The sequence below is a fragment of the Muntiacus reevesi genome, chromosome 2, assembly GCF_963930625.1.
Source record: "Muntiacus reevesi chromosome 2, mMunRee1.1, whole genome shotgun sequence".
Lineage (NCBI taxonomy): Eukaryota > Metazoa > Chordata > Mammalia > Artiodactyla > Cervidae > Muntiacus > Muntiacus reevesi.
This window is the reverse complement of record NC_089250.1, coordinates 282,188,439-282,213,787: the sequence shown is the minus strand read 5'-3', so window position 1 is coordinate 282,213,787 and position 25,349 is coordinate 282,188,439. Positions and strand designations below refer to the sequence as shown.

Here is a 25,349-nt window from a genome sequence, read left to right as displayed (position 1 = left end):
GGATTAGAAGTTTGTTTTGTTCAACAATTAAAGTTCTACATGATCTGAGTTCAGATCAGAGTCATTCAGGTCGGTTTCTGACTATTATACAATTTTCCCAGAAGGAAAGGACAAGAGAAATAAGGCCAACTTTAAATAAGTGCCTTAAAATAATGAATAATTTTATCTTAATGGACAAGGAAAAATTTCCACCCCAAAACAGGTCTTATTTAAGGTGGCAGAACCTGATAATTGCATAAAACTTGAACCTGTATGATCAGAGATTTAAGTCCTATCCTTAACAAACTGTTCATAATATTCTAATAGTTATTATGCCCATCCTCCTAGCTGTAGCATTCTTAACACTAGTAGAATGAAAAGTTCTAGGCTATACACAATTCTGAGAAGATCCAAATGTTGTAGGGCCATACAGCCTACTCCAAACTATTGGCGATGCAGTCAAACTATTTATTAAAGAAGCCCTATGACCAGCCACATCCTCAGGTTCTGCACTTATCCTTGAACCTATCTTTGCCTTGAGCCTAGCTTTAACCATATGAATTCCTCTACCCAAATCATCAGTTGAGTCGTTCAGTCATGTATGACTCTTTGTGACCCCATGGACTGCAGCAAACCAGGCCTCCCTGTCCACTACCAACTCTTGAAGTTTGCTCAAACTCATGCCCATGGAGTCAGTGATGTCATCTAACACTCTCATCCTCTGTCGCCCCTTCTCCTCCCACCTTCAATCATTCCCTGCATCAGGGTCTTTTTCAATGAGTCAGTTCCTCACATCAGGTGGCCAAATTATTGGAGGTTAAGCTTTAGCATCAGTCCTTCCAATGGACATTCAGGACTGATTTCCTTTAGGATGGACAGGCTGGATCTCTCTACTGTCCGAGGGACCCTCAAGAGTCTTCTCCAACACTACAGTTCAAAAGCATCAATTCTTCAGCTCTCAGCTTTCTTTATAGTCCAATTCTTACATCCATACATGACTACTCTATAGTCCAACTCGCACACCCATACATACATGATAAACCATAGTTTTGACTATACGGACCTTTGTAAGCAAAGTAATGTCTCTGCTTTTTAATATGCTGTCTAGGTATTCTTCTCTTCTTTTCTTTTCTTTCTTTTCTTCCAAGGAGCAAGCGTCTTTGAATTTCACGGATACACTCACCATCTGCAGTGATTTTGGAGCCCAAAAATACAAAGTCAGCCACTGTTTCCCCATCTACTTGCCATGAAGTGATGGGACCAGATACCATGACCTTAATTTTCTGAATGTTGTCTTTTAAGCCAACTTTTTCACTCTCCTCTTTCATTTTCATCAAGAGGTTCTTTAGTTCTTCTTCACTTTCTGCCATAAGGGTGGTGTCATCTGCATATTTGAGGTTATTGATATTTCTCCCAGCAATCTCAAGTCCAGCTTGTGCTTCATCCAGTCCAGCATTTCTCATGATGTACTCTGCATATAAGTTAAATAACCACTGTGACAATATACAGCCTTGACGTACTGCTTTTTCTATTTGGAACAAGTCTGTTATTCCATGTCCAGTTATAACTATTGCTTCCTAACCTGCATACATATTTCTCAGGAGGCAGGTCAGGTGGTCTGGTATTCCCATCTCTTGAACAATTTTCCACACTTTCTTGTAATCCACATAGTCAAAATTTTGGCATAGTCAATAAAGCAGAAGTAAATGCTTTTCTGAAATTATCTTGCTTTTTTGATGATCCAATGGTTGTTGGCAATTTCATCTCTGGTTCCTCTGCCTTTTCTAAATCCAGCTTGAACATCTGGAAGTTCATGGTTCATGCTCTCTTGAAGCCAGGCTTGGAGAATTTTGAGCATTACTTTGCCAGCATGTGGATGAGTGCAGTTGTACTGTAGTTTGAGCATTCTTTGGCATTGTCTTTCTTTGAGATTAGAATGAAAACTGAACTTTTCCAGTCTGTTGGCCACTCATAAGTTTTATAAATTGGCTGTTACATTGAGTGCAGCACTTTCACAGCATCATCTTTTAAGATTTGAAATAGCTCAACTGGAATGTCATCACCTTCACTAGCTTTATTCATAGTGATGCTTCCTATGGCCCACTTGATTTCACATTCCAGGATGTCTGGCTCTAGGTGAGTGATCACACCATCGTGATTATCTCGGTCACAAAGACCTTTTTTGTACAGTTCTTCTGTGTATTCTTGCCATCTGTTCTTAATATTTTCTGCTTCAGTTAGGTACCTACAATTCCTGTCCTTTATTGTGCCCATCTTGCATGAAACGTTCCCTTGGTATCTCTAATTTTCTTGAAGAGATCTCTAATCTTTCCCATACTATTGTTTTCCTCTATTTCTTTGCACTGATCACTGAGAAAGGCTTTCTTACCTCTCCTGGCTCTTCTTTGGAACTCTGCATTCAAATGGGTATATCTTTCTTTTTCTCTTTGCCTTTCACTTCTCTTCTTTTCAGAGCTATTTGTAAGGCCTCCTCAGACATCCATTTTGCCTTTTGGCATTTCTTTTTCTTGGGGATGGTCTTGATCACTGCCTCCTGTACAATGCCACAAAGCCACATCCATAGTTATTCAGGCACTCTGTCTAGCAGATATAGCCCTTTGAATCTATTTTTCACTTCCACTATATAGTCATAACGGTTTTGATTTGGGTCACACATGAATGGTCTAGTGGTTTTTCCTATTTTCTTCTATTTAAGTCTGAATTTGGAAATAAGGAGTTCACGATCTGAGCCACAGTCAGCTCCCAGTCTTCTTTTTGCTGACTATATAGAGCTTCTCCATCTTTGGCTGCAAAGAATATAATCAACCTGATTTAGGTATTGACCATCTGGTGACGTCCATGTGTAGAGTCTTCTCTTGTGTTGTTGGAAGAGGGTGTTTGCTATGATGAATGCATTCTTTTGGCAAAACTCTATTAGGATTTGCCCTGCTTCATTCTGTACTCCAAGGCCAAACTTGCCCGTTACTCCAGGTATTTCTTGATTTCCTACGTTTGCATTCACGCCCCTTTAATGAAAACGACAACTTGTTTGGGTGTTAGTTCTAGAAGGTCTTGTAGGTCTTCATAGAACCATTCAATTTCAGCTTCTTCAGCCTTATTGGCCGGGGTATAGACTTGGATACTGTGAATATTGAATGGTTCGCCTTGGAAATGAACAGAGATCATTCTGTCGTTTTTGAGATTGCATCCAAGTCCTGCATCGGACTCTTTTGTTGACTATCACGGATACTCCTTTTCTTCTAAGGAATTCTTGGCCAAAAGATATAATGGTCATCTGAATTATATTCACCCATTCTCGTCCATTTTATTTCGCTGATTCCTGAAATATCATTGTTCACTCTTGCCATCTCCTGTTTGACCACTTCTAATTTGCTTGATTCATGGACCTAACATTCCAGGTTCCTATGCTATATTGCTCTTTACAGCATCGGACTTTACTTCCATCACCAGTCACATCCACAACCGGGTGTTTCTTTTGCTTTGGCTCTGTCTCTTCATTCGCGCTGAAGTTAGTTCTCCACTGATCTCCAGGAGCATATTGGGTACCTACTGACCTGGGGAGATTATCTTTCATTGTCATATCTTTTTGCCTTTTCATACTGTTCATGGAGTTCTCAAGTGAGACTACTGAAGTGGTTTGCGATTCCGCCTCAAGTGGCCCATGTTTTGTCAGAAATCTCCACCTTGACCCGTTCGTCTTGGCTAGCTCTACACAGCACGGTTCATAGTTTCATTGAGTTAGGCAAGGCTGTGGTCCATGTGATCAGATCGGTTAGTTTTCTGTGATTGTGGTTTTCAGTCTGTCTGCCCTCTGGTGGAAATCCAATCTTCTGTTGAAGGGCGAGGTTGTGTTCCCTCTCTGTTTCTTGACCTGAGGCCAAACTATGGTGGAGGTGATGAAGAGAATGGCAACCTCCTTCTAAAGATGCCATGCAGGCCCTGCTACAGTCAGCGCCCCAACCTGCAGCAGGCCGCCACCAACCCACGCCTCCAGCAGAGACCCCTGGACACTCACGGCACGTCCTGGTCAGCCTCCTGCGGGTCACTGCTCCTTTCTCCTGGGTCCTGGTGTGCACTAGGTTCTGCTGTGCCCTCCAGGAGTCTGTTTCCCAGTCCTGTGGACGTTCTGGCGGCTCTGTGGTGGGATAACGGTGAACTTCTCCAAGAGGGCTTATGCCATACCCAGGTCTGCTGCCCCCAGAGCCCCTGTTCCTGCGGCAGTCCACTGCTGGCCCGTATCCCTCAGGACACACCCAGACACAGTTCTGTCTCAGTCTCCGTGTGGGTCTAGGTCCTGGTGTGCACAGGGTGCGTTTGAGCCCCCTGAGTGTCTCTGGCAGGTGTGGGGTTTGATTCTGAATGTGACTGCGCCCCTCGTACCATCTTTACGGGGCTTCTCCTTTGCCCCTGGACGTGGGGTATCTCCTCAGAGTCACTCGAGTGTGACGCAATTGCTGCTCCAGCATATGAGAGAAACATCAGTCAGTCAGTTCAGTCGCTCAGTCGTGTCCGACTCTTTACAACTCCATGGACTCCAGCACACCAGGTCTCCCAGTCCATCACCAACTCCCGGGGTTTACTCAAATTCATGTCCACTGAGTCAGTGATGCCATCCAACAATCTCATCCTCTCATTCCCTTCTGCTCCTGCCTTCAATCTTTCACAGCATCAGGGTCTTTTTCAGTGAGTCAGATTTTCACATCAGGTGGCCAATGTATCAGAGTTTCAGCTTCAACATCAGACCATCCAATGAATACTCAGGACTGATTATGTTTAGGATGGACTGGTTGCATCTCCTTGCAGTCCAAGGGACTCTCAAGAGTCTTCTCCAACACCACAGGTCTAAAGCATCAATTCTTCGGTACTCAGCTTTCTTTATAGTCCAACTCTCACATCCATGCAGGATTACTGGAAAAACAATACCCTTGACTAGACAGATCTTTGTTGGCAAAGTAATGTCTCTGCTTTTTAACATGCTGTCTTGGTTGGTCATAACTTTTCTTAAAAGCAGTAAGCGTCATTTTATTTCATGACTGCAATCACCATCTGCAGTGATTTTGGAGCACAAGAAAACAAAGTCAGCCACTGTTTCAATGTTTCTCCATCTATTTGCCATTAAGTGATGGGACCAGATGCCATGATCTTAGTTTTCTGAATGCTGCTGCTGCTGCTAAGTTGCTTCAGTCGTGTCCGACTCTGTGCAACCCTGTAGACAGAAGCCCACCAGGCTCCCCCATCCCTGGGATTCTACCGGCAAGAACACTGGAGTGGGTTGCCATTTCCTTCTCCAATGAATGAAAGTGAAAACTGAAAGTGAAGTCGCTCAGTCGTGTCCGACTTTTCGCGACCCCATGGACTGCAGCCTACCAGGCTCCTCCGACCATGGGATTGTCCAGGTAAGAGCAGTGCAGTGGGGTGCCATTACCTTCTCCTCTAAATATTGAGCTTTAAGCAAACTTTTTCACTCTCCTCTTTCAGTTTCATCAACAGGCTCTTTAGTTGTTCTTCACTTTCTGCCATAAGTGTGGTGTCATCCGCATCTCTGAGGTCACTGCTAATGCTCCCAGCAATCTCGATTCCAGCTTGTGCTTCCTCCAGCCCAGCATTTCCCATGGTGTACTCTGCATATGAGTTAAATAAGCAGGTTGACAATATACAGCCTTGACATGCTCCTTTCATATTTGGAACCAGTCTGTTGTTCCATGTCCAGTTCTAACAGTTGCTTCCTGACCTGCAGACAGGTTTCTCAAGAGGCAGGTTAGGTGGTCTGGCATTCCCATCTCTTTCAGAAATTTCCACATTTTATTGTGATCCACAGTCAAAGGCTTTGGCATAGCCAATAAAGCAGAAATAGATATTCTCCTTGAACTCTCTTGCTTTTTCAATGATCCAGTGGATGTTGGAAATCTGATCTCTGGTTTCTCTGCCTTTTCTAAAACCAGCTTGACCATCTCGATGGTTTACAATTCAAGTATTATTGAAACCATTATATCTACTACTGTGGGCAAGAATCCCTCAGAAGAAATGGAGAAGCCATCATAGTCAACAAGAGAGTCTGAAATGCAGTACTTGGATGCAGTCTCAAAAACGACAGAAGGATTTCTGTTCATTTCCAAGGCAAACCATTCAATATCACAGTAATCCAAGGCTATGCCCTGACCAGTATTGCTGAAGAGGCTGAAGTTGAACAGGTCTATGAAGATCTGCAAGACTGGAATGCAAAAGAAGGAAGTCAAGAAACACCTGGAGTAACAGGCAAATTTGGCATTGGAGTACAGAATGAAGCAAGGCAAAGGCTAATAGAGTTCTACCAAGCGAATGCACTGGTGAAAGCAAACACCCTCTTTGGGAAAAAGTGTACTTAAAACTCAACAATCAGAAAACTAAGGTCATGGCATCTAGTCCCATCATTTCATTGCAAATACAATGGAAACAGGGACAGAATTTTTTTTGGAGGGGAGGGGGTCCACCAGCTTCAGCAATACATAAACTGTGAACTTCCAGATGTTCAAGCTGGTTTTAGAAAAGACAGAGGAACCAGAGATCAAATTGCCAACATCTGCTAGATCATCAAAAAAGGAAGAGAGTTCCAGAAAAACATATATTTCTGTTTTATTGGCTATGCCAAAGCCTTTGACTGTGTGGATCACAATAAACTAGGGAAAATTCTGAAAGAGATGGGAATACCAGGCCACCTGAGCTGCCTCCTGAGAATCCTGTATGCAGGTCAGGAAGCAACAGTTAGACCTGGACATAGAACAACAGACTGGTTCCAAACACGAAATGCAGTACATCAAGGCTGTATATTATCACCCTACTTATTTAACTTATATGCAGAGTACCTCATGAGAAACCCTGGGCTGGAGGAAGCACAAGCTGGAATCAAGATTCCCAGGAGCAATAACAATAACTTCAGATACGCAGATGACACCACCCACATGGCAGAAAGTGAGGTAGAACTAAAGATCCTCTTGATGAAAGTGAAAGAGGAGAGTGAAAAAGTTGGCTTAAAACTCAACATTGAGAATACTAAGATCATGGCATCTGGTCCCATCACTTCATGGCAAATAGATGGGGAAACAATGGAAACAGTGACAGACTATTTTGGGGGGCTCCAAAATCACTACTAGATGGTGACTTCAGCCATGTAATTAAAAGATGCTTACTATTTGGGAAAAAAACTATGACACACCTAGACAGCATATTAAAAAGCAGTGTCATTACTTTGCCAACAAAGGTCCATCTAGTTAAAGCTATGGTTTTTCTGGCAGTCATGTATGGATGTGATAGTTGGACTATAAAGAATGCTGAGCACCGAAGAATGGATGCTTTTGAAGTGTGGTGTTGGAGAAGACTCTTGAGAGTCCCTTGGACTGCAAGGAGATCCAACCAGTCCATCCTAAAGGAGATCAGCCCTGAATGTTCCTTGGAAGGACTGATGCTGAAGCTGAAACTCCAATCCTTTGGCCACCTGATCTGAAAAGCTGACTCATTTGAAAAGACCCTGATGCTGGGAAAGACTGAGGGCAGGAGGAAAATGGCATAACAGATTATGAGATGGTTGGATGGCATCACCGACTCGATGGACATGGGTTTGGGTAAACTCCGGGAGTTGGTGATAGATAGGAGGCCTGGTGTGCTGTGCATCATGGGGTCGCAAAGAGTCAGACAGGACTGAACAACTGAACTGAACTGAACTGAAAATCACTGCAGATGGGGACTGCAGTCATGAAATTAAAATAGGCTTGCTCCTTGGAAGAAAAGTTATGACTAACCTAGACAGCATATTAAAAAGCACAGACATTATTTGTCGACAAAGATCTGTCTAGTTAAAGCTATGATTTTTCCAGTAGTCATGTGTAGATGTGAAAGTTGGACTATAAAGAAAGCTGAGTGCTGAAGAACAGATGCTTTTGAACTGTGGTTTTGGAGAAGTCTTGAGAATCCCTTGGACTCCAAGGAGATCCAACCAGTCCATGCTAAAGGAAATCAGTCCTGAATATTCACTGGAAGGACTGATGCTAAAGCTTAAACCCTAATACTTTGGCCACCAGATGAGAAGAGCTGACTTATTTGAAAAGACCCTGAAGCTGGGACAGAGTGAAGGTGGGAGGAGAAGGGGATGACAAAGGATGAGATGGTGAAATGGCATCATCAACTCAATGGACATGGGTTTGTGTGGATTCCAGGAGTTGGTGACGGATAGGGAGGCCTGGAATGCTGCAGTCCACGGGGTCACAAAGAGTCGGACAGGACTGAGCAACTGAACTGAACCAAATCACTGTCAACTTGAGCATTAGACACCTGATTCCAATATGACCAGTGAATATATTTACTCTCAAATATTTTCTATCCCTAACACTAAGCCCTATGCATATGACACATATCCTTATCATCCTATTATCAAGTACTCTTCCAAAAGCATAAGAAATGTGTCTGACTAGAGTTACTTTGAGAGAGTAAATAATAGAGATTTAAACTCTCTTATATCTAGAATAATAGAAACTGAAAATACCCCTAAGAATCCAAAGTTCTTTGTGCTACCAAATTACACCACATTCTATAAGTAAGGTCAGCTAATTAAACTACTGGGCCTGTACCCCAAAAATGATCATGTATACCCTTTCGGTACTAACAAGTCCCATCATTTATCATTATCCTATCAACTATTGTCTCAGGATTTATTGTCATTATAATTATCTCAATTGATTACTTATCTATTTGGCTTTGAAAGAAATATATTAGGCATGATCCCCATCATAATAAATAATTTCAACCCAGGAGTAACAGAAGCATCAACTAAATACTTGACACAATCCACCACATCAATATTACTCATGATAACTGTCATTGTTTATTTTTCTCAGGCCAATGGACTGTCACAAAACTATTCAATCCAACAGCATCCATATTAATAACAATAGCCTTACGAATAAAACTGGGAATATCTGCATTTCACACTGGAGTACCAGAATGTATACAATACATTTTACTAACATCTGGCTTCATCCTATGACCATGACAAAAACTTGCACCCATGTCTGTGCTATACCAAATTTCACCATCAATTAACTTAATAGTGTATTGTGTGCTGGGCTTAGTCGCTCAGCTGTGTCCGACTCTTTGCAACCCCAGGGACTGCAGCCTCCAGGACAAAGGATGCCCATGGGATTCTCCAGGCAAGAATACTGGAGTGGGTTGTTATTTCCTTCTCCAATGCATGAAAGTGAAAAGTGAAAGTGAAGTTGCTCAGTCGTATCCGACTCTTAGCATCTCCATGGACTGTAGCCTACCAGGCTCCTCCATCCATGGGATATTCCAGGCAAGAGTACTGGAGTGGGTTGCCATTGCCTTCTCCACTAAACCTGGTTATATTACCTTAACTTCCACCATATTCAGAATGTTCATAACCAACTCCAGCACCACCACATTATCACTATCACATACATGCAACAAAATATAAATCATAACAACCCTTATCCTCATCATTCTATTATCAATAGGAGGCCTCCCACCACTATTAGGATTCAGACCCAAGTGAATAATTATTGAAAAATAACAACAACCAAAAAAAGCATCATTTTATCAACAGTTATGGCAATCAAAGCACTACCGTACTTCAACATATGACTCACACCCTCCACGGCACTAATCTTATTCCTCTCCACAAATAACAGAGAAAGCATGATGATTCTACACTATGAAACAAATAACACTCCTATCCACAATAACTGTAATAACCACAATATTTCTACCCATAACACCAATTCTCTCAGTGCTGGAATAGGAATCTAGGTTAACTAGACCAAGAGCTTCAATGCCCTGTGTGCTGTGTTCTTAGTCGCTCAGTCATGTCCGACTCTTTGCGATCCCATAGACTGTAGCCCACCAGGCTCCTCTGTCCATGAGATTCTCCAGGCAAGAATCCTGGAGTGGATTGCCATTGCCTTCTCCACAGGATCTTCCCTATCCATGGATGGAACCCAGGTCTCCTGCATTGCAAGCAGATTCTTTATTGTATGAACTACAGGAAAATTCCTGTACTACAGGGATGTTCCTTATACTTCAAAGCCCTAAGCAAGTATAATTTACTTAATTCCTGTTCATAAGGTTTGCAAGATTATATCTTACATCAATTGAATGCACACCAGCCACTTCAAGCTAAACCCTCTCCAGATTGGTGGGATATAACCCCATGAACTTTAAGTTAACAGCTAAATACCCTGGTCAACTGACTTCAACATACATCTACTGCAAAGGAAAAAAGAAAAAAAAAAAAAAAAAAGCAGTATAAGTCCCAGCAAATTGAACCGGTTTCTTTGAATTTGCAAGTGAACCTGAAATATTCATACAGGACTTAGTAAAAAGAAAAAGTGGATTAAACCCCTGTCTTTAGGTTTACAGTCTAAAGCCTCCTCAGCCATTCTGCCTATGTTCACTAACTGCCTATTATTTTCAACTATCCGTAAAGATATCGGTACTATATAATTACTATTTGGTGCGTGAGCCCGGAAGGCAGTGTTGCAGTGAAAGGGGAAAGGAGGAATGAGTTTGTCTCCTTTCTCTTCTGACAACAAAGAAGATAAAGAGAAGAGTGAGCAGGCCTGAACATTCCTAACTTTTCTTTTCCCTGTAACTGCTCCTCACGCTGAACGTCTGTGACTAAGTTTGCTTTTCTGTCCCTAAACTCTGCAGAAGCTACACTTGTCACCTATTTTCCTTTGACTCTGCGCTAAATATATCCCCTATCTGCTGTTTACCCTCAGAACACTCTCCCCCTTGTAGTTACGTGTCAGAAAGAAGGCCAAAGGTCACCGAATGCCAGACTCAATTACTGGGTTATCGACGTCAGTCTCCTACTGTCTTTGAAAGAATGCAAAAGGGAGAAATCAAGATCCTATTCCCTTTGCTCCTCACCACTGATTCCTGAATGTGAGCTCTTGCCTTCTGTAAGCCCCTAGATTCCTCATGGGGGGCAGGGCACAGCTCTCGAGGCATAAGCCTACTGCGTTTCTCCTCTCTGCCAGCTAAGAATAAAAGCCAGAATTCTCTTTCCTCCAAACCCGGTCTCCATATTTTTCGTTCAGCGTCAGTGGGCAAAGAAGGCCAAGATTTTGGCTGGCAACAGTAGGCACAGCCCCTAGGTTGTTAATCTCTGCTGGGTTGGGCCAACCTGGAACTCGACTTGGAGATGCCCAAATGTATAATGTAATTGTAACAGCTCATGCGTTTGTAATAATTTTCATTATAACACTACCTATTATGATTGGAGGCTTTGGTAACTGATTAGTTTCCCTGATAGCTGGAGCTAAAGACATAGTTTTCCCTGAATAAATAAGCTTCTGACTTCTCCCTCCCTCTTTCCTCTTACTGCTTGCATCACCAAGAGTTGAAGCAGGCACTGGCACAGGCTGAGCTGTCTACACCTTTAGCCAGAAATCTAGCTCATGCTGGAGCTTAAGTAGACTTTACTATTTCTTCTCTACATCTAACAGGTTTTTCTTCTATCTTAGGTGTTATCAATTTTATTACTACAGCTATTAATATAAACCCTTGCCATATCCCAATATCAAACACTGTTATTCATGTGATTAGTCCTAATCACAGCCATATTACTATCACTACCTGTACTAGCAGCTGGTATTTTTACCATGCTATTAACAGACTGAAATCTAAATACAGCTTTCTTTGATCCTGAAGGAAGAGAGGACCCAATATTCTATCAACATTGATCTGATTTTTCTGACACTCTGAAGTATATCTTTTGATTTTGCCAGGATTTAGGATGATTTCACATATTGTAACCTATTACTTAGGGGAAAAGAAACTTTCAGGTGCATGGGAATGGTCTGAGCTATAGTGTCAACTGGATTCTTAGAATTTATTGTATAAGAACATTGTATATTCACAGTAAGGATGTATGTTGACACACAAGCCTATTTCACATCAGCCACTATAATTATTACCAGGCCAACAAGACTACAAATGTTCAGTTGATTAGCAATGCCTCATGACAGCAACATGAAATGATCCCTAGCTCTAATGTGAGTCCTAGGTTTTGTATTTTTTTCACAGTCAGAGGGTTAACAGGAATTTTCCTGGCTCATTCATCTTCAGATATTTTCTTCATGATATACACTATGTAGTTACATAGTTGCATTATGTACTTTCAGTGGGATATTTGCTATTATAGGGGGCTTTCTGCACTGAATCTCATTACTCTCAGGCTATACTCAACTTGACATGAGCAAAAATTCACTTGAGAAATGTATTTGTAGATGTTAACATAACCTTTTCCAAGAACACTTTCTAGGCCTGTTTGGAATACCACAACAATATTCTGACTACCCAGATGCATACACAGTATGAAATACTATTTCATCTATAGGTCCATTCATTTCTTTAACCACAGTAATACCAATAATGCTTATTACCCGAGAAGCATTTGCATCAGGACGAGGTCTTAACAGTAGACCAACCATATCACACACCCAGAGAAACTATGCACATCATTTTAAAATGAATAAGGAAGGAATCGAACCCCCAACTACTGATTTCAAGCCAAAATCATAACCATGATTTCTTTCTCTATTAACAAGATATTAGTAAAATATTATATCACTTTGTTAAAGTTAAGATATAGGTGAAAAATCTGTATATATCAATGACATATCCTCTACAACTAGACTTTCATGATGCAACACCAGCCGTCACAGATTTCTTACACTTCATGATAACACATTAGTAACTGTTTTCTTAATCAGCTCACTAGTAGTTTATATTATCTCACTTATTCTGACAACAAACCTCACACACACTAGCACTATAGACACACAAGAAGTAGACTATCCGAACAATCTTACCAGCTGTTATTTTCGTCTTAATTGCCTTTTATACATAATAGATAAAATTAACACTCCATGCCTTATGGTATAAACTATCAGTCACCCAAGATATTGAAGCCATGAATATAAGGATTATGAAGACTTGAATTTTGACTCCTATATAATTCCAAAATCAGACTTAAAGCCAGGGTATTTGGAAGTAGATGATTGGGTTGTTTTACCTATAGCGATAGTTAAACAAATGTCAATTTCCACAGATGTGCTACACTCATGAGCTGTGCCTTCTCTAGGACTAAAATTAGATGCGACCCCAGGGCACCTATATCAAACAATTTTTCTAACACTAATTCAGTTCAGTTCAGTCGCTCAGTCATTTCTGACTCTTTGCGACCCCGTGAACCGCAGCACACCACACCACCCAGTCCAGCAGCAACTTCCGGAGTCCACCCAAACCCATGTCCACCAAGTCGGTGATGCCATCCAACCATCTCATCCTCTGTCATCCCCTTATCCTCCTGCCATCAATCCCTTCCAGCATCAGTCTTTACTTATACCACCATACACACCCACATCTGTTTCCGTTTTGACTTAGCCTTTTCATTCCTTCTGGATTTATTTCTTCACTCTTCTCCGGTAACATATTGGGCACCTACCAACCAGGGGAATTCATCTTTCAGTGTCATACCTTTTTGTCTTTTCATACTGGACAACTGAATATTAAATGCCAGCTGAATTGTTAGGCAGTTAATATTCAGGAGGATTCAGGTTTTTGTAGTTGTTCAGTTGCTAAGTCTTGTCTGACACTTATGACCCCGTGGACTGCAGCACGCAAGGCCTCCCTGTCCCTGACTATCTCTGGGAGTTTGCTCAAACTCATGTCTGTTGAGTGGGTAAAGCCATCCAAACATCTCATCCTCTGCTGCCCACTTCTCCTCCTGTCCTCAATCTTTCCCAGCATCAGGGTCTTTTCCAATGAGTCAACTCTTTCCAACAGGTGGTCAAAAGATTGGAGCTTCAGTACTTCCAGTGAATATTCAGGGTTGATTTCACGAGAACTTTCTCTTCAACACATACAAATTATTAGTACATCTCAATTAAAAAAAAAAAAAAAAAAAAAAAAAAAAAAACTCACCAAAAAAAATCAGCCAAAAGTGCAAATGCATGTTTCTCTAAAGAGGTCATAGAGTCAGTGATAAAAGCACATGCAAAGATGCTCAGCATCACTAGTTCTCTGAGAAAGGCAAATCAAGCGTACCATGAGAATCACCTCACATTGGTCAGAATGGCCACATCAAAAACCTACAACAATAAATTCTGCAGAGGGTGTGGAAAGAAAGAAAGCCTCCTACACTATTGGTGGGAGTGTAAATTGGTACACGCATTAGGTAGAACATTATGGAGGTTCTTTTAAAAACTAAGCACAGAAGTACCCAGTAACCCAGAAATCCAATACCTAGGAGTAGATTCAGAAAAACAGGAAAATTTTAAAAGACACCTGCACTCCAAAGATCATGGCAGCACTAGATACAATAGCCAAGACAGGGGAGAAACTCAACTGTACAAGGACAGACGAAAGGATACAGAAAATGAGACATATACACAATGCAATATGGCTCAGACGTAAAGAAGGATGAAATAATGCCATTCCCAGTTACAGGAAAGAAACAAGAGGTGATCAAACTAAGTGAAATAACTGAAAAAGGGAAAGACAGATAATAGAGAATATCACTTCTGTGGGATCTAAAAGTGGATACAAATGAGCGTCATTACAAAATGCAAACAGATTCACAGACTCAGAAACTTACGCTTACCAAAATGGAAAGGTGGCAGGGGGTGGGGGAAGCAATTAGCTGGTACAGATCAATATTTACATGTCAAAACTGGTGCAGTTTTTGTTGTTAAGTTGCTCAGTCATGCCCGACTCTTTGCAACTCCATGGACTGTAGCCTGCCAGGACAAAGGATGCCCAAGGAATTCTCCAGGCAAGAATACTGGAGTGGTTTGCCATTTCCTTCTTCAGGGAATCTTCCCAACCCAGGAATCGATCCCAGGTCTGCTGAAAGTCTCCTATATTGCAGGTGGATTCTTTTACCACCGAGTGAGCAGGGAAGCCATAAAACAGGTGCTGAAGGGCTCTAAATAGTCACAAGTTTGACAGGGCTTTAAATGACATCTGCCCTCAAGAAATGTCCTGGGGTACTTCATCAGAAAAGAATTCCAAACAGGGCCAAGTCTCAAGAGGCCAGTTTCAAGAGATAAACTGTACTCACAAAGTATAAAATAATAAAAGAACATAGATAGATAGCCCACACCAATAATTATTAAATCAATGCCAACCAAAACTACAATAAGGTATCACCTCACACTGGTCACAGTGGCCATCATCAAAATGATCTACAAAGAATAAAGATTAAATAAATAAATAAAATAAAAATCTGCAAAGAATATACAGAAAATGAAATCATCCTACAATTTTTGGGAATGTAAATGGTGAAGTCACTATGGAAAACAGCATGGAGCTTCCAAGAAATACAAGACATAGAGGTATCCTACGACCTGGCACTCCCACTCATGGGCCTATGTCCAGAGAATGTGAAGTGAAAGTCACTCTGTCGTGTTCAACAGTTTGCAGCACTATGGACTATACGGTCCATGGAATTCTCTAGGCCAGAACACTGGAGTGGGTAGCCTCTCCCTTCTCCAGGGGATCTTCCCAACCCAGGGATCAAGCCCAGGTCTTCCACATTGCAGGCAGATTCTTTACCAGCTGAGCCACGAAGGAACCCCAAGAATACTGGAGTGGGTAGCCCATCCGGTCTCCAGCGGATCTTCCTGTCCCAGGAATTGAACTAGGGTCTCCTACATTACAGGCGGATTCTTTACCAACTGAGCTATCAGGGCAGCGTGGTCCACAGAAAATCACCATTCAAAATGACACATGCACCTTGATTTTCAGGGCAGCACTCCTTCAATAGGCAAGACATGGAATCCACCAAAAGGTCCAGTGGAAGAAAAGTGAAGACAAGGCGGTACATCTATAACTGGAACACCACTCAACCATAAAACAGAGTGAAACAAGGATGCTGTTAGCAGCATGGTGTACGAAGAAATCATCACACCCGGTGAGGGAACTCAGAGACAGAAAGACAATATCATGAGATATCACTTACAGGGGTAGCCTATAAATTCATATCAATGACTAATGTACAAAACGGACTTCACAGCCTGCGAAAATCAAATTATGAGTATCAAAAGAAAGAAAGAAGGGATAAAGAGTTTAGGATTTATATACACACTAAGATCTAACAAATCGAAAACCAAACAGGACCTAGTGAAAAGAACAGGGAACTCTACAAAAGAGACTGTAATAATCTACATGAGGAAAAAATGGAAAAAGAATACATTCATTCCAATGTAACATCAAATTAAGTTCCTGTACAGTTAAAGCTAATAAAACAATGGAAATCAACCAGACTCCAATAGAAAATAAAAATTAAATTACAGAAAATCCATCTAGGGGACCCCAGACAGTGGCGACTAGGTTAGGTCTGTGATACACTATGATGTTAATATGACACCGCCAAAGGTTTTCACCCAGCAGAACACAGATCAGCACAGAACACAGCCAGGTGAACCTGCCTCCCTACTCAAACTGAATGCGCTGAAAAACTGGAATAATTACCAAGTAGCCCACCTGAGGAATCTCCATGAGCCTCAGGGCAGGTGAGCCTGGCAGGAGGAAAGACTAAGAGCCCTACTGCAGCACTGACCCCTGGGAGGGCCATGGAATCCCTCTCAGTGGAGGCACATTACCCAGAGAAGCCCACCTCAGCTCCAGACCCCAGACCTCTCAGCACTGACATTCAGACACAGGCACGGAGTTTTCCAGGACGGAGGCCAGGCCCAGTCTGCACCTAGGTCTCCACGTCCTCGTGCACACAGAACATGGTCAGGTGTCAATATTCTCATTGCAGAAAGCAAGCAGTCTTGTCTAAACATAATCAGTGCAGCCAGGATTGAAAAGTCAAAGTATTCATCCTTCAGACATGTCTGACTGTTTGTGACCACATGGGCTGTAGCCCTCCAGCCTCCTCTGTCCATGGGATTCTGCAGGCAAGAATACTGGATTCAGTTGCCATTCCCTTCTCCAGGGGATCTTCCCGATCCAGAGATGAACCCAGGTCTCCTGCACTGCATGCAGATTCTTTACCATCTAAGCAAACACGGAAACTCCTAGACTACCATGCAGACAGAACTTGGTCAGGATTAAACTAGCATAAAGTTGCTCTCCCTGGAGGCACAGGTCTCTCATCTTTGGACAGGGGCCTCACCCTCAGGTGGGAACTAGCAAGTAAGTTTCTCAAAGAAAAACTCATCACTGGGCCCCACCTGTCACCCATATCAGGAAACCGAAAGAATCTTTGTCATTAAACACTTTAACAGGCAAAACAAAACTGTTATCAGTGTCTTTGGCCATGTGGTGGTCAGGATCCAGGGAAGATCCAGGGATTTCTTAGAGTTGAGTCCAGTGTCTTGTAAAGACCGACAGACAGTGCCCTGATTCCTTCTCCCATGCTTCCAGCAGGAGGCAGCCACACTGGACGCCTTCTAGAAAACGATATTCTTTATCAGAGTAAGAACTATTGAAATGGAAAGCATACTAGTTAGCATTTGCCAACCTAAAATATTCTTAAAAGCTTGGCCCCCAGATCTTTGTCGTTCCCACAGGTTCCTTTGTGTTCAGATTGTCAAGGTAGAAACAATCCATTGTTTCAAATTGGTTTCTTCTAATTCTGTTATTTGCTTTTATATGAATGAAAGCTCACACTTGAAAAAATACATAAGAAAATTTTTGCAAAAATAATTGAGTCAAGGAGCCCATAAGCTGTATGAACTCTGCCTTCTAACAGTTTCAGTTTCAAAGACTGAGGGCAGGAGGAGAAGGGGATGAGATGACAGAGGACGAAATGGTTGGAGAGCATCACCAACATAATGAACAGGAGTTTGAGCAAACTCTGGTAGATGGTGAAGGACAGGGAACCCCAGCATGCTGCAGTCTATGCGGTTGCAAAGAGTTGGACATGACTGAGCAACTGAACCACATCAAGCTTCAATTTTCTGCCTGGAGAAACCTGATAAAATAGGCACCCTGATTTTATCATTTCTCTGTTTAAACTCTGCTAAGATGAAGTTGATATTCACATAACATGCAAGAGTTTCTGAGTTTTGAGATGTCACACCAAGGAAAGAGGTGCTGGTGAGAATAGAACGCTGCTGGTGGGCAAAACGTTCTTCAAATAAAGCTCTGTTTCAAACTGGATTGAAATACAACACTACATGGGTACATGAAGTATGAACCAAGAGCCTAAATATAGCAGGCAATATGTAAAAACAAATTTGATATCCCATATGTGAGAGTAAAAGCTACTGGTTTTTGCAGTAGTCATGTACGGACGTGAGAGCAGGACCACAAAGAAGGCAGAGCACGAAGAACTAATGCTTTTGAACCGTGGTGCTAGAGAAGACTCTTGAGAGTCCCTGGGTGTGCGAGGAGATCAAACCAGTCAATCCTAAAGGAAATCAGTTCTGAACATTCATAGGAAGGACTGACGCTGAAACCAAAGCTCTAATCCTTTGGCCCCCTGATGTGAAGAGCCGACCCACTAGAAAACACCCTGATGCTGGGAAAGACTGAAGGCAAATGGAGAAGGGGATGACAGAGGAAGAGATGGTTGGATGGCATCACTGACTCAACTGTCATAAATTTGAGCAAGCTTCGGGAGTTGGTTCCGGACAGGGATTCTTGGAGTGCCGCAGTCCATGGGGTCACAAAGAGTCAGACACAGCTTAGCCACTGACCAGCAACTATAACAACATGAGAGTAAATGTTTCATGTCAGACCTGCAGCTGGTACGCACACATTGGTTTAGAACACTCTCCAACACAGATTGTCTCTAAGTCTATTTAAGTCTGTCAAAAGTGTATGAACCAAAAGGTAATGCATTCATTCCAGAATGGAACAGAATGTAACTTTGAACAGTTACAGAACTTTGAACTTACAGAGTCTGTAATCCACTCAAGATTTCAAACAATAAAACATTCACTTGAAATTTAAAGCCTCTTGGAAAGTTGCATCCTATCTATGAAAACATTCCATAGATTTCTTTTCATAATCATTTTTCACAGTGATAACACTTTAACTCTTCAGCTGCTGATATTATTACCAAGATGAACTTGTCCTCATGGGTGTGGGAGATGAAGTGGATCCATTGTGATTGCTCTCTGGTCAAATGACTCTTGCAATTTCTAATTATGTTCTACATCCACAATATTTATTTTTACATCCATCAAAGTCTACTTCTCAGATCTTTATGTACACCAAACAATAGATACCTGGTGAGTTCAGATTATAATAAACACTCTTTCCATAACTTCTCCAATGTCAATTGAACCAGAGCAAGGTGAAACAGGGAGAAGTGGTGAAATTTTAATTGATTTCTAAGGACCCTAAAAAAAAAAAAAAAAAATTAGACAGAAATCCCAACCATTACTGGTCTATACAAAAGAATCACAATGTGTCTTTTTCATGAAACTGCAACAATTGACTAACTAGAGTTGCAACAAGTTGAAGTTATGCTTGATTTGAGTTGAAACAGTTTGGATGTTGGCATAGAGTATATATAGGATGATGCATACTTCAAGAGGTAACAAGTATGAATCCAAAAATGTATAAGGTATACTTTGTAAACAAAGATGAAACATTTAACTTGTTTTCACTACCTCACCCTTCCAGACTTTACCATCATCTACTGACCCCCTGTGGACTTGTTGATTTATTGCCATCTGATTAAAACTAGTCACATGCATCTTGCTTAGCTGTGTTCTCTTTGTCTGAAATTGTTTATGTTTCTCTTTCCTAGTATGCTCTTATAACTGCCACTATCTGTATCACTTATTTTGTCTACAAGGTGGTCTCCTTCATTATCCACTGTGTAACCCTCCTCCGTGTATACAGATATTTACATGGCTATGTATATAGATATCTATGTCTATATGTATCTAAAATAGACATTTATATCTGTATATACATAGATAGTTATGTCTATATGTACATATACATTTATATGTCTATGTATATATTTATGTCCCTATGAATTGAGGTATTTATTCATATATGTACCTAGAATGTATATTTCTTTCTTTTTTCCATTTAGTTTTATTAGTTGGAGGCTATTACTTTACAATATTGAAGTGATTTTTTCATACATTGACAAGAATCAGGCATGGATTTACATGTGTTCCCTTCCGCATTTCCCCTCCCACCTCCCTCTCCACCCAATTCCTCTGGGTCTTCCCAGTGCACAAGGCCCGAGCACTTGTCTCATGCATCTAACCTGGGCTGCTATTCTCTTTTACCCTAGATAATATACATGTTTTGATGCTGTTCTCTTGAAACATCCCACCCTCGCCTTCTCCCACAGAGTCCAAAATTTTGTTCTGTAAATCTGTGTCTCTTTTTCTGTTTTGCATATAGGGTTATCATTACCATCTTTCTAAATTCCATATATATGTATTAGTATACTGTGTTGGTCTCTATCTTTCTGGCTTACTTCACTCTGTATGATGGGCTCCAGTTTCATCCATCTCATTAGAACTGATTCAAATGAATTCTTTTTAATGCCTGAGTAATATTCCATGGTGTATATGTACCACAGCTTCCTTATCCATTCGTCTGCTGATGGGCATCTAGGTTGCTTCCATGTCCTGGCTATTAAAAACAGTGCTGCGATGAACACTGGGGTGCACGTGTCTCTTTCAGATCTGGTTTCCTCGGTGTGTATGCCCAGAAGTGGGATTGCTGGGTGATGTGACAGTTTTAACACCAGTTTTTTAAGAAATCTCCACATTGTTCTCCATAGCGGCTATACTAATTTGCATTCCCACCAACAGTGTAAAAGTGTTCCCTTTCGAAGGATATTTTAAAAAACAGCCACTGAGGTTCCCAAATTTCATGTGCATCACAATTAACTGAAAATCTTGCTTAAAAACCATGAATTGCAGGGCCCTACTTCAAAATTCTCTGATTCATTGGGTTTGGGTGGGGCCCATGGTTTACAACAAACTGAATTCTTTTTTTCTTCCATTTATTTTTATTAGTTGGAGGCTAATTACTTTACAATATTGTAGTGGTTTTTGCCATCCATTGACATGAATCAGCCATGGATTTACAAGTATTCCCCATCCCGATCCCTCCTCCCGCCTCCCTCTCTACCCGATCCCTCTGGGTCTTCCCAGTGCACGAGGACCAAGCACTTGTCTCATGCATCCAACCTGGGATGGTTATCTCCTTCACCCTAGATAATATACATGTTTCGAAGCTGTTCTCTCAAAATATCCAACCCTCGCCTTCTCCCACAGAGTCCAAAATTCTGTTCTGTATATCTCTGTCTCTTTTTCTGTTTTGCATAGATAATTATGTCTATATGTACATATATTTATATGTTTATGTATATAGATATTTATGTCTCTATGAAACTAGATATTTATACATCTATGTACCTAGAATGTACATTTCTATGCATATAGACATTTGTATATCTACATATCTAGACATTTATATCTTTATCTGGACATTTGCATATCTATGTACCTAGGTATTTACATTTATGTCCACTCATGTGTATACAAATAGATGTCTTACCAGTATAACAGGTCCTGTAGAAAAAGGAATACTCATACAAAAAGACCTGACTCGGCAACTGAACAGCAACAAAACAGAAAATACATTCGGCTCACCAACCACCAACATCACATGGTATATCAATGTTACTACAATATGAAACAAAGGTTACTTTAAAAAACTAATGGTTAGGGGGACTTCCCTGCAGTCCAGTGCTTAAGATTCTGTGCTTCAAATGCAGGGGGCGAGGGTTCGACACTTGTTTGGGGAACTGAAAATCCCAGATGCCACATGGCGCTGCCAGTAAATTTAAAGAATTATTAAAATAAATAAGAATATTCAGAAAGAACACACAAGCTTTTGGGTGTTTCTTCAGCTACATTCCATATTGAATTACAGTCTTGAGTTAAAACTTGAAAGTTTTCACTTTCAAGGAAATCACAGCTGGGCATGAAAAAGTCCTGAGCCCTTTTGGCCATTCCCTGCAATAGCAACCTTAAAACATGCTTATGAGAACATTTCATGCAAAGATGGGCTCAGTAAAGGACATCAATGGTATGGACCTAACAGAAGCAGAAGATATTAAGAAGGGGTGGCAAGAAAACTCAGAAGAACTGTACAAAAAGGTCTTCATGGACCAGACAGTCATGATGGTGTGATCACTCATCTAGAGCCAGACATCCTGGAATGTGAAGTCAAGTGGGCCTTAGGAGACATCACTAAAAAAAAGCTAGTAGAGGTGATGGAATTCCAGTTGAGCTGTTTCAGATCCTAAAAGATGATGCTGTGAAAGTGCTGAACTCAATCTGTCAGCAAATTTGGAAAACTCAGCAGTGGTCACAGGACAGGAAAAGGTCAGTTTTCATTCCAATCCCAAAGAAAGAAAATGCCAACGAACGCTCAAACTACTGCACAATTGCACTCATCTCATACACTACCAATTAATGCTCAAAATTCTCCAAGTCAGGCTTGAAGAATACATGAACTGTGAACTTCCAGATCTTCAAGCTGGTTTTAGAAAAGGCAGAGACACAAGAGATCAAATTGCCAACATCCACTGGATCAACGAAAAAGCAAGACAGTTCCAGAAAAAGTATCTCTTTCTGCTTTATAGATTATGCCAAATCCTTTGACTGTGGAAAATTCCCAAAAGATAGGAATACCAGACCACCTGACCTGCCTCTTGAGAAATCTGTATGCAGGTCAAGAAGCAACAGTCAGAATCAGACATGGAACAACAGACTGGTTCCAAATTGGGAGAGGAGCATATCAAGGCTATATATTGTTACCCTGCTTATTTAACTTCTATGCAGAATACATCATGAGAAATACCAGGCTGGATGAAGGACAAGCTAGATTCAAAATTGCCGGGAGAAATATCAGCAAAGCAGATGGCACAACCCTTATGGCAGAAAGTGAAAAAGAACTAAAGAGCCTCCTGATGAAAGTGAAAGAGGAGAGTGAAAATGTTGGCCTAAAGCTCAACATTCAAAAAACTAAGATCATAGCATCTGGTCAGATCACTTCATGGCAAATAGATGGGGAAACATTGGCTGACTTTATTTCGGGGGGCTCCAAAATCACTGCAGATGGTGACTCCAGCCATCAAATTAAAAGATGCTTACTCCTTGGAAGAAAAGTTATTACCAACCTAGACAGTATATTAAAAAGCAGAGATGTTACTTTGCTAACAAAGCTCTGTCTAGTCAAAGCTATGGTTTTTCCAGTGGTCATGTATGGATGGGAGAGTTGGACTATAAAGAAAACTGAGTGCTGAAGAATGATTGCTTTTGAACTGTGGTGTTGGAGAAGAGTCTAGAGTCCCATGGACTGCAAGGGGATCCAACCAGTCCATTCTAAACGAGATCAGACCTGAGTGTTCATTGGAAAGACTGATATTGAAGCTGAAACTCCAATGCTTTGGCCACCTGACGTGAAGAACTGACTCATTTGAAAAGACCCTGATGGTGAGAAAGATTGAGGGCAGGAGGAGAAGGGGACCACAGAGGATAAGATGGTTGGATGGCATCACTGAATCAGTGGATACAAGTTTGGGTAAACTCCGGGTGTTACTGATAGACAGGGAGGACTGGAGAGCTACAGGCCATGGGGATGCAAAGAGTCAAACACGACTGAGTGACTGAATTGAAATGATAAGAAGAAAAAATATGAAGAAGAATAGATATCTATATCTATATCAAGAATAGATAGCTATATGTATACCAGACCAGCTGGAATGTAAGGGATGCTGATGGTGACTGGTTCTGACTCTCAAAACTTCAATCAACTGAAGCTTGGAGTCTCCCACAGCCCAAGACCCTTAATGAACGTGCCTGTAAAGTTAAAGTGTTATTCACTCATGTCTGACTCTTAGCAACCCCATGGACCACCAGCCTCCTCTGTCTATGGGATTCTCCAGGCAAGAACTGGAGCGGAATGAATGCCCCGCTCTCCTCTTGGGATCTTCCTCATTTAGGGGTTGAACCCGGGTCTTCTGCTATGCAGAGATTGTTCAACATCTGAGTCACCACAGAAGCCAGAGCATACCTGTACTCATAGATTAAAGCTTATCCAACTTTGTGGTTTACAGAGACACTACTCTGGAAAGCTCGGTGGTGTTCTCCATAGTTCTGCAAGTAATACACTTTTCCTTCCCATGAGGTTTGGCTGGGTTGTACCTTCTGGCTCTACACCCACCAAGAGGGAAACTCGCTTTTCTGGTAACATTATTCCATCCAGACTCCCAACCACCACTTGATACCAATTCTACAATCAGTCCCTTTGCTTCCAATGCATGGAAATGACATTATTTTTCTGTGAGCAAAGCTACCTATGTGCCAGAACCAGTGTCCCTATTTTATCTTGTGAGGCCAGTAGGTGTCAGGCAAACTCAGCTCTATGGATCCACAGTCCTCCAGATCGATGCCTCGTCTTACAGAAAACACTTGCAAGGCTTTGAGGTTTTACTTATACCTCATTTCTGAAGGCTTTTCAAACCTACATTAAATAAACAGATGGCTCATCAGTGCCACTTCTACTTTCAGGTTAAAAATCCTCCAAGTTTTTTCTAACATACATATTCCACGCGTTGTGTTTAAATCTTTGAGCATACGGTGTTTATCGTGCATCTCATCAGAATGTAGTTAATTACACCATTTCCCTTGAATAATGCAGTACTCACCACATAAGAGTTCTCGCCAAAACTGGATTTGATAAGGCAGGGCACAGGGGGGCCTAGGATAAACTCCGGGAGCGCGGTTACAGTCTGGTGGAGCCGATATACCAGTTGAGGGCACTGGAAAGAAACATTCAGCCTGAGGACACCCCTCCCACTTGAGGATCCAGGCCTCAGAGGCCATGCCTGAAAACAAAGAGACCAGCCAAGCTGCGCCTGCGCACTGGAGGCTTGGCAGACACGCCCACAGAGCAGCCAATCCCCGAGCGGTGGGGCGGGGCCTCCATCGCGCTCTGCACCGTCCGGGCGCCTATTGGCCAGACTGCCTCAGTCACAACGCCGATTGGTCGCTTGTGCCTGACAGGGTACAGGCAGGCTGCTGGCCCTTCACTTCACCTCAGCGCCGAAGGACTGGACTTCGCTGAACCTCTAGCGCTCCTGGGGACAGGGTGGGCAGTGCGGCAGAACAGCGGGGAGGCTGAAGGGTACGCGTCCTGCGCACTTCTGGTAAACTCTTAGCCTGATGGCTTCAACTTCCAGGGAGGGAGTCCCGAAATCCTGTCAACTTTGAGTAACCTGAGTCCTAATCTGAAGGGGGCTTGCGTCTCGTCAGCTTCAGGGATTACAAGTCCCTTCACCCACAGAAACA

At 41.8% G+C, this 25,349-nt stretch overlaps 1 pseudogene; it reads left to right on the top strand.

Moving 5' to 3' along the window:
- LOC136157741 (histone-lysine N-methyltransferase PRDM9-like) overlaps positions 1–25,219 on the top strand; it is a 91,948-nt pseudogene extending 66,729 nt beyond the window's left edge.
- Positions 25,220–25,349: the final 130 nt, after the last annotated feature.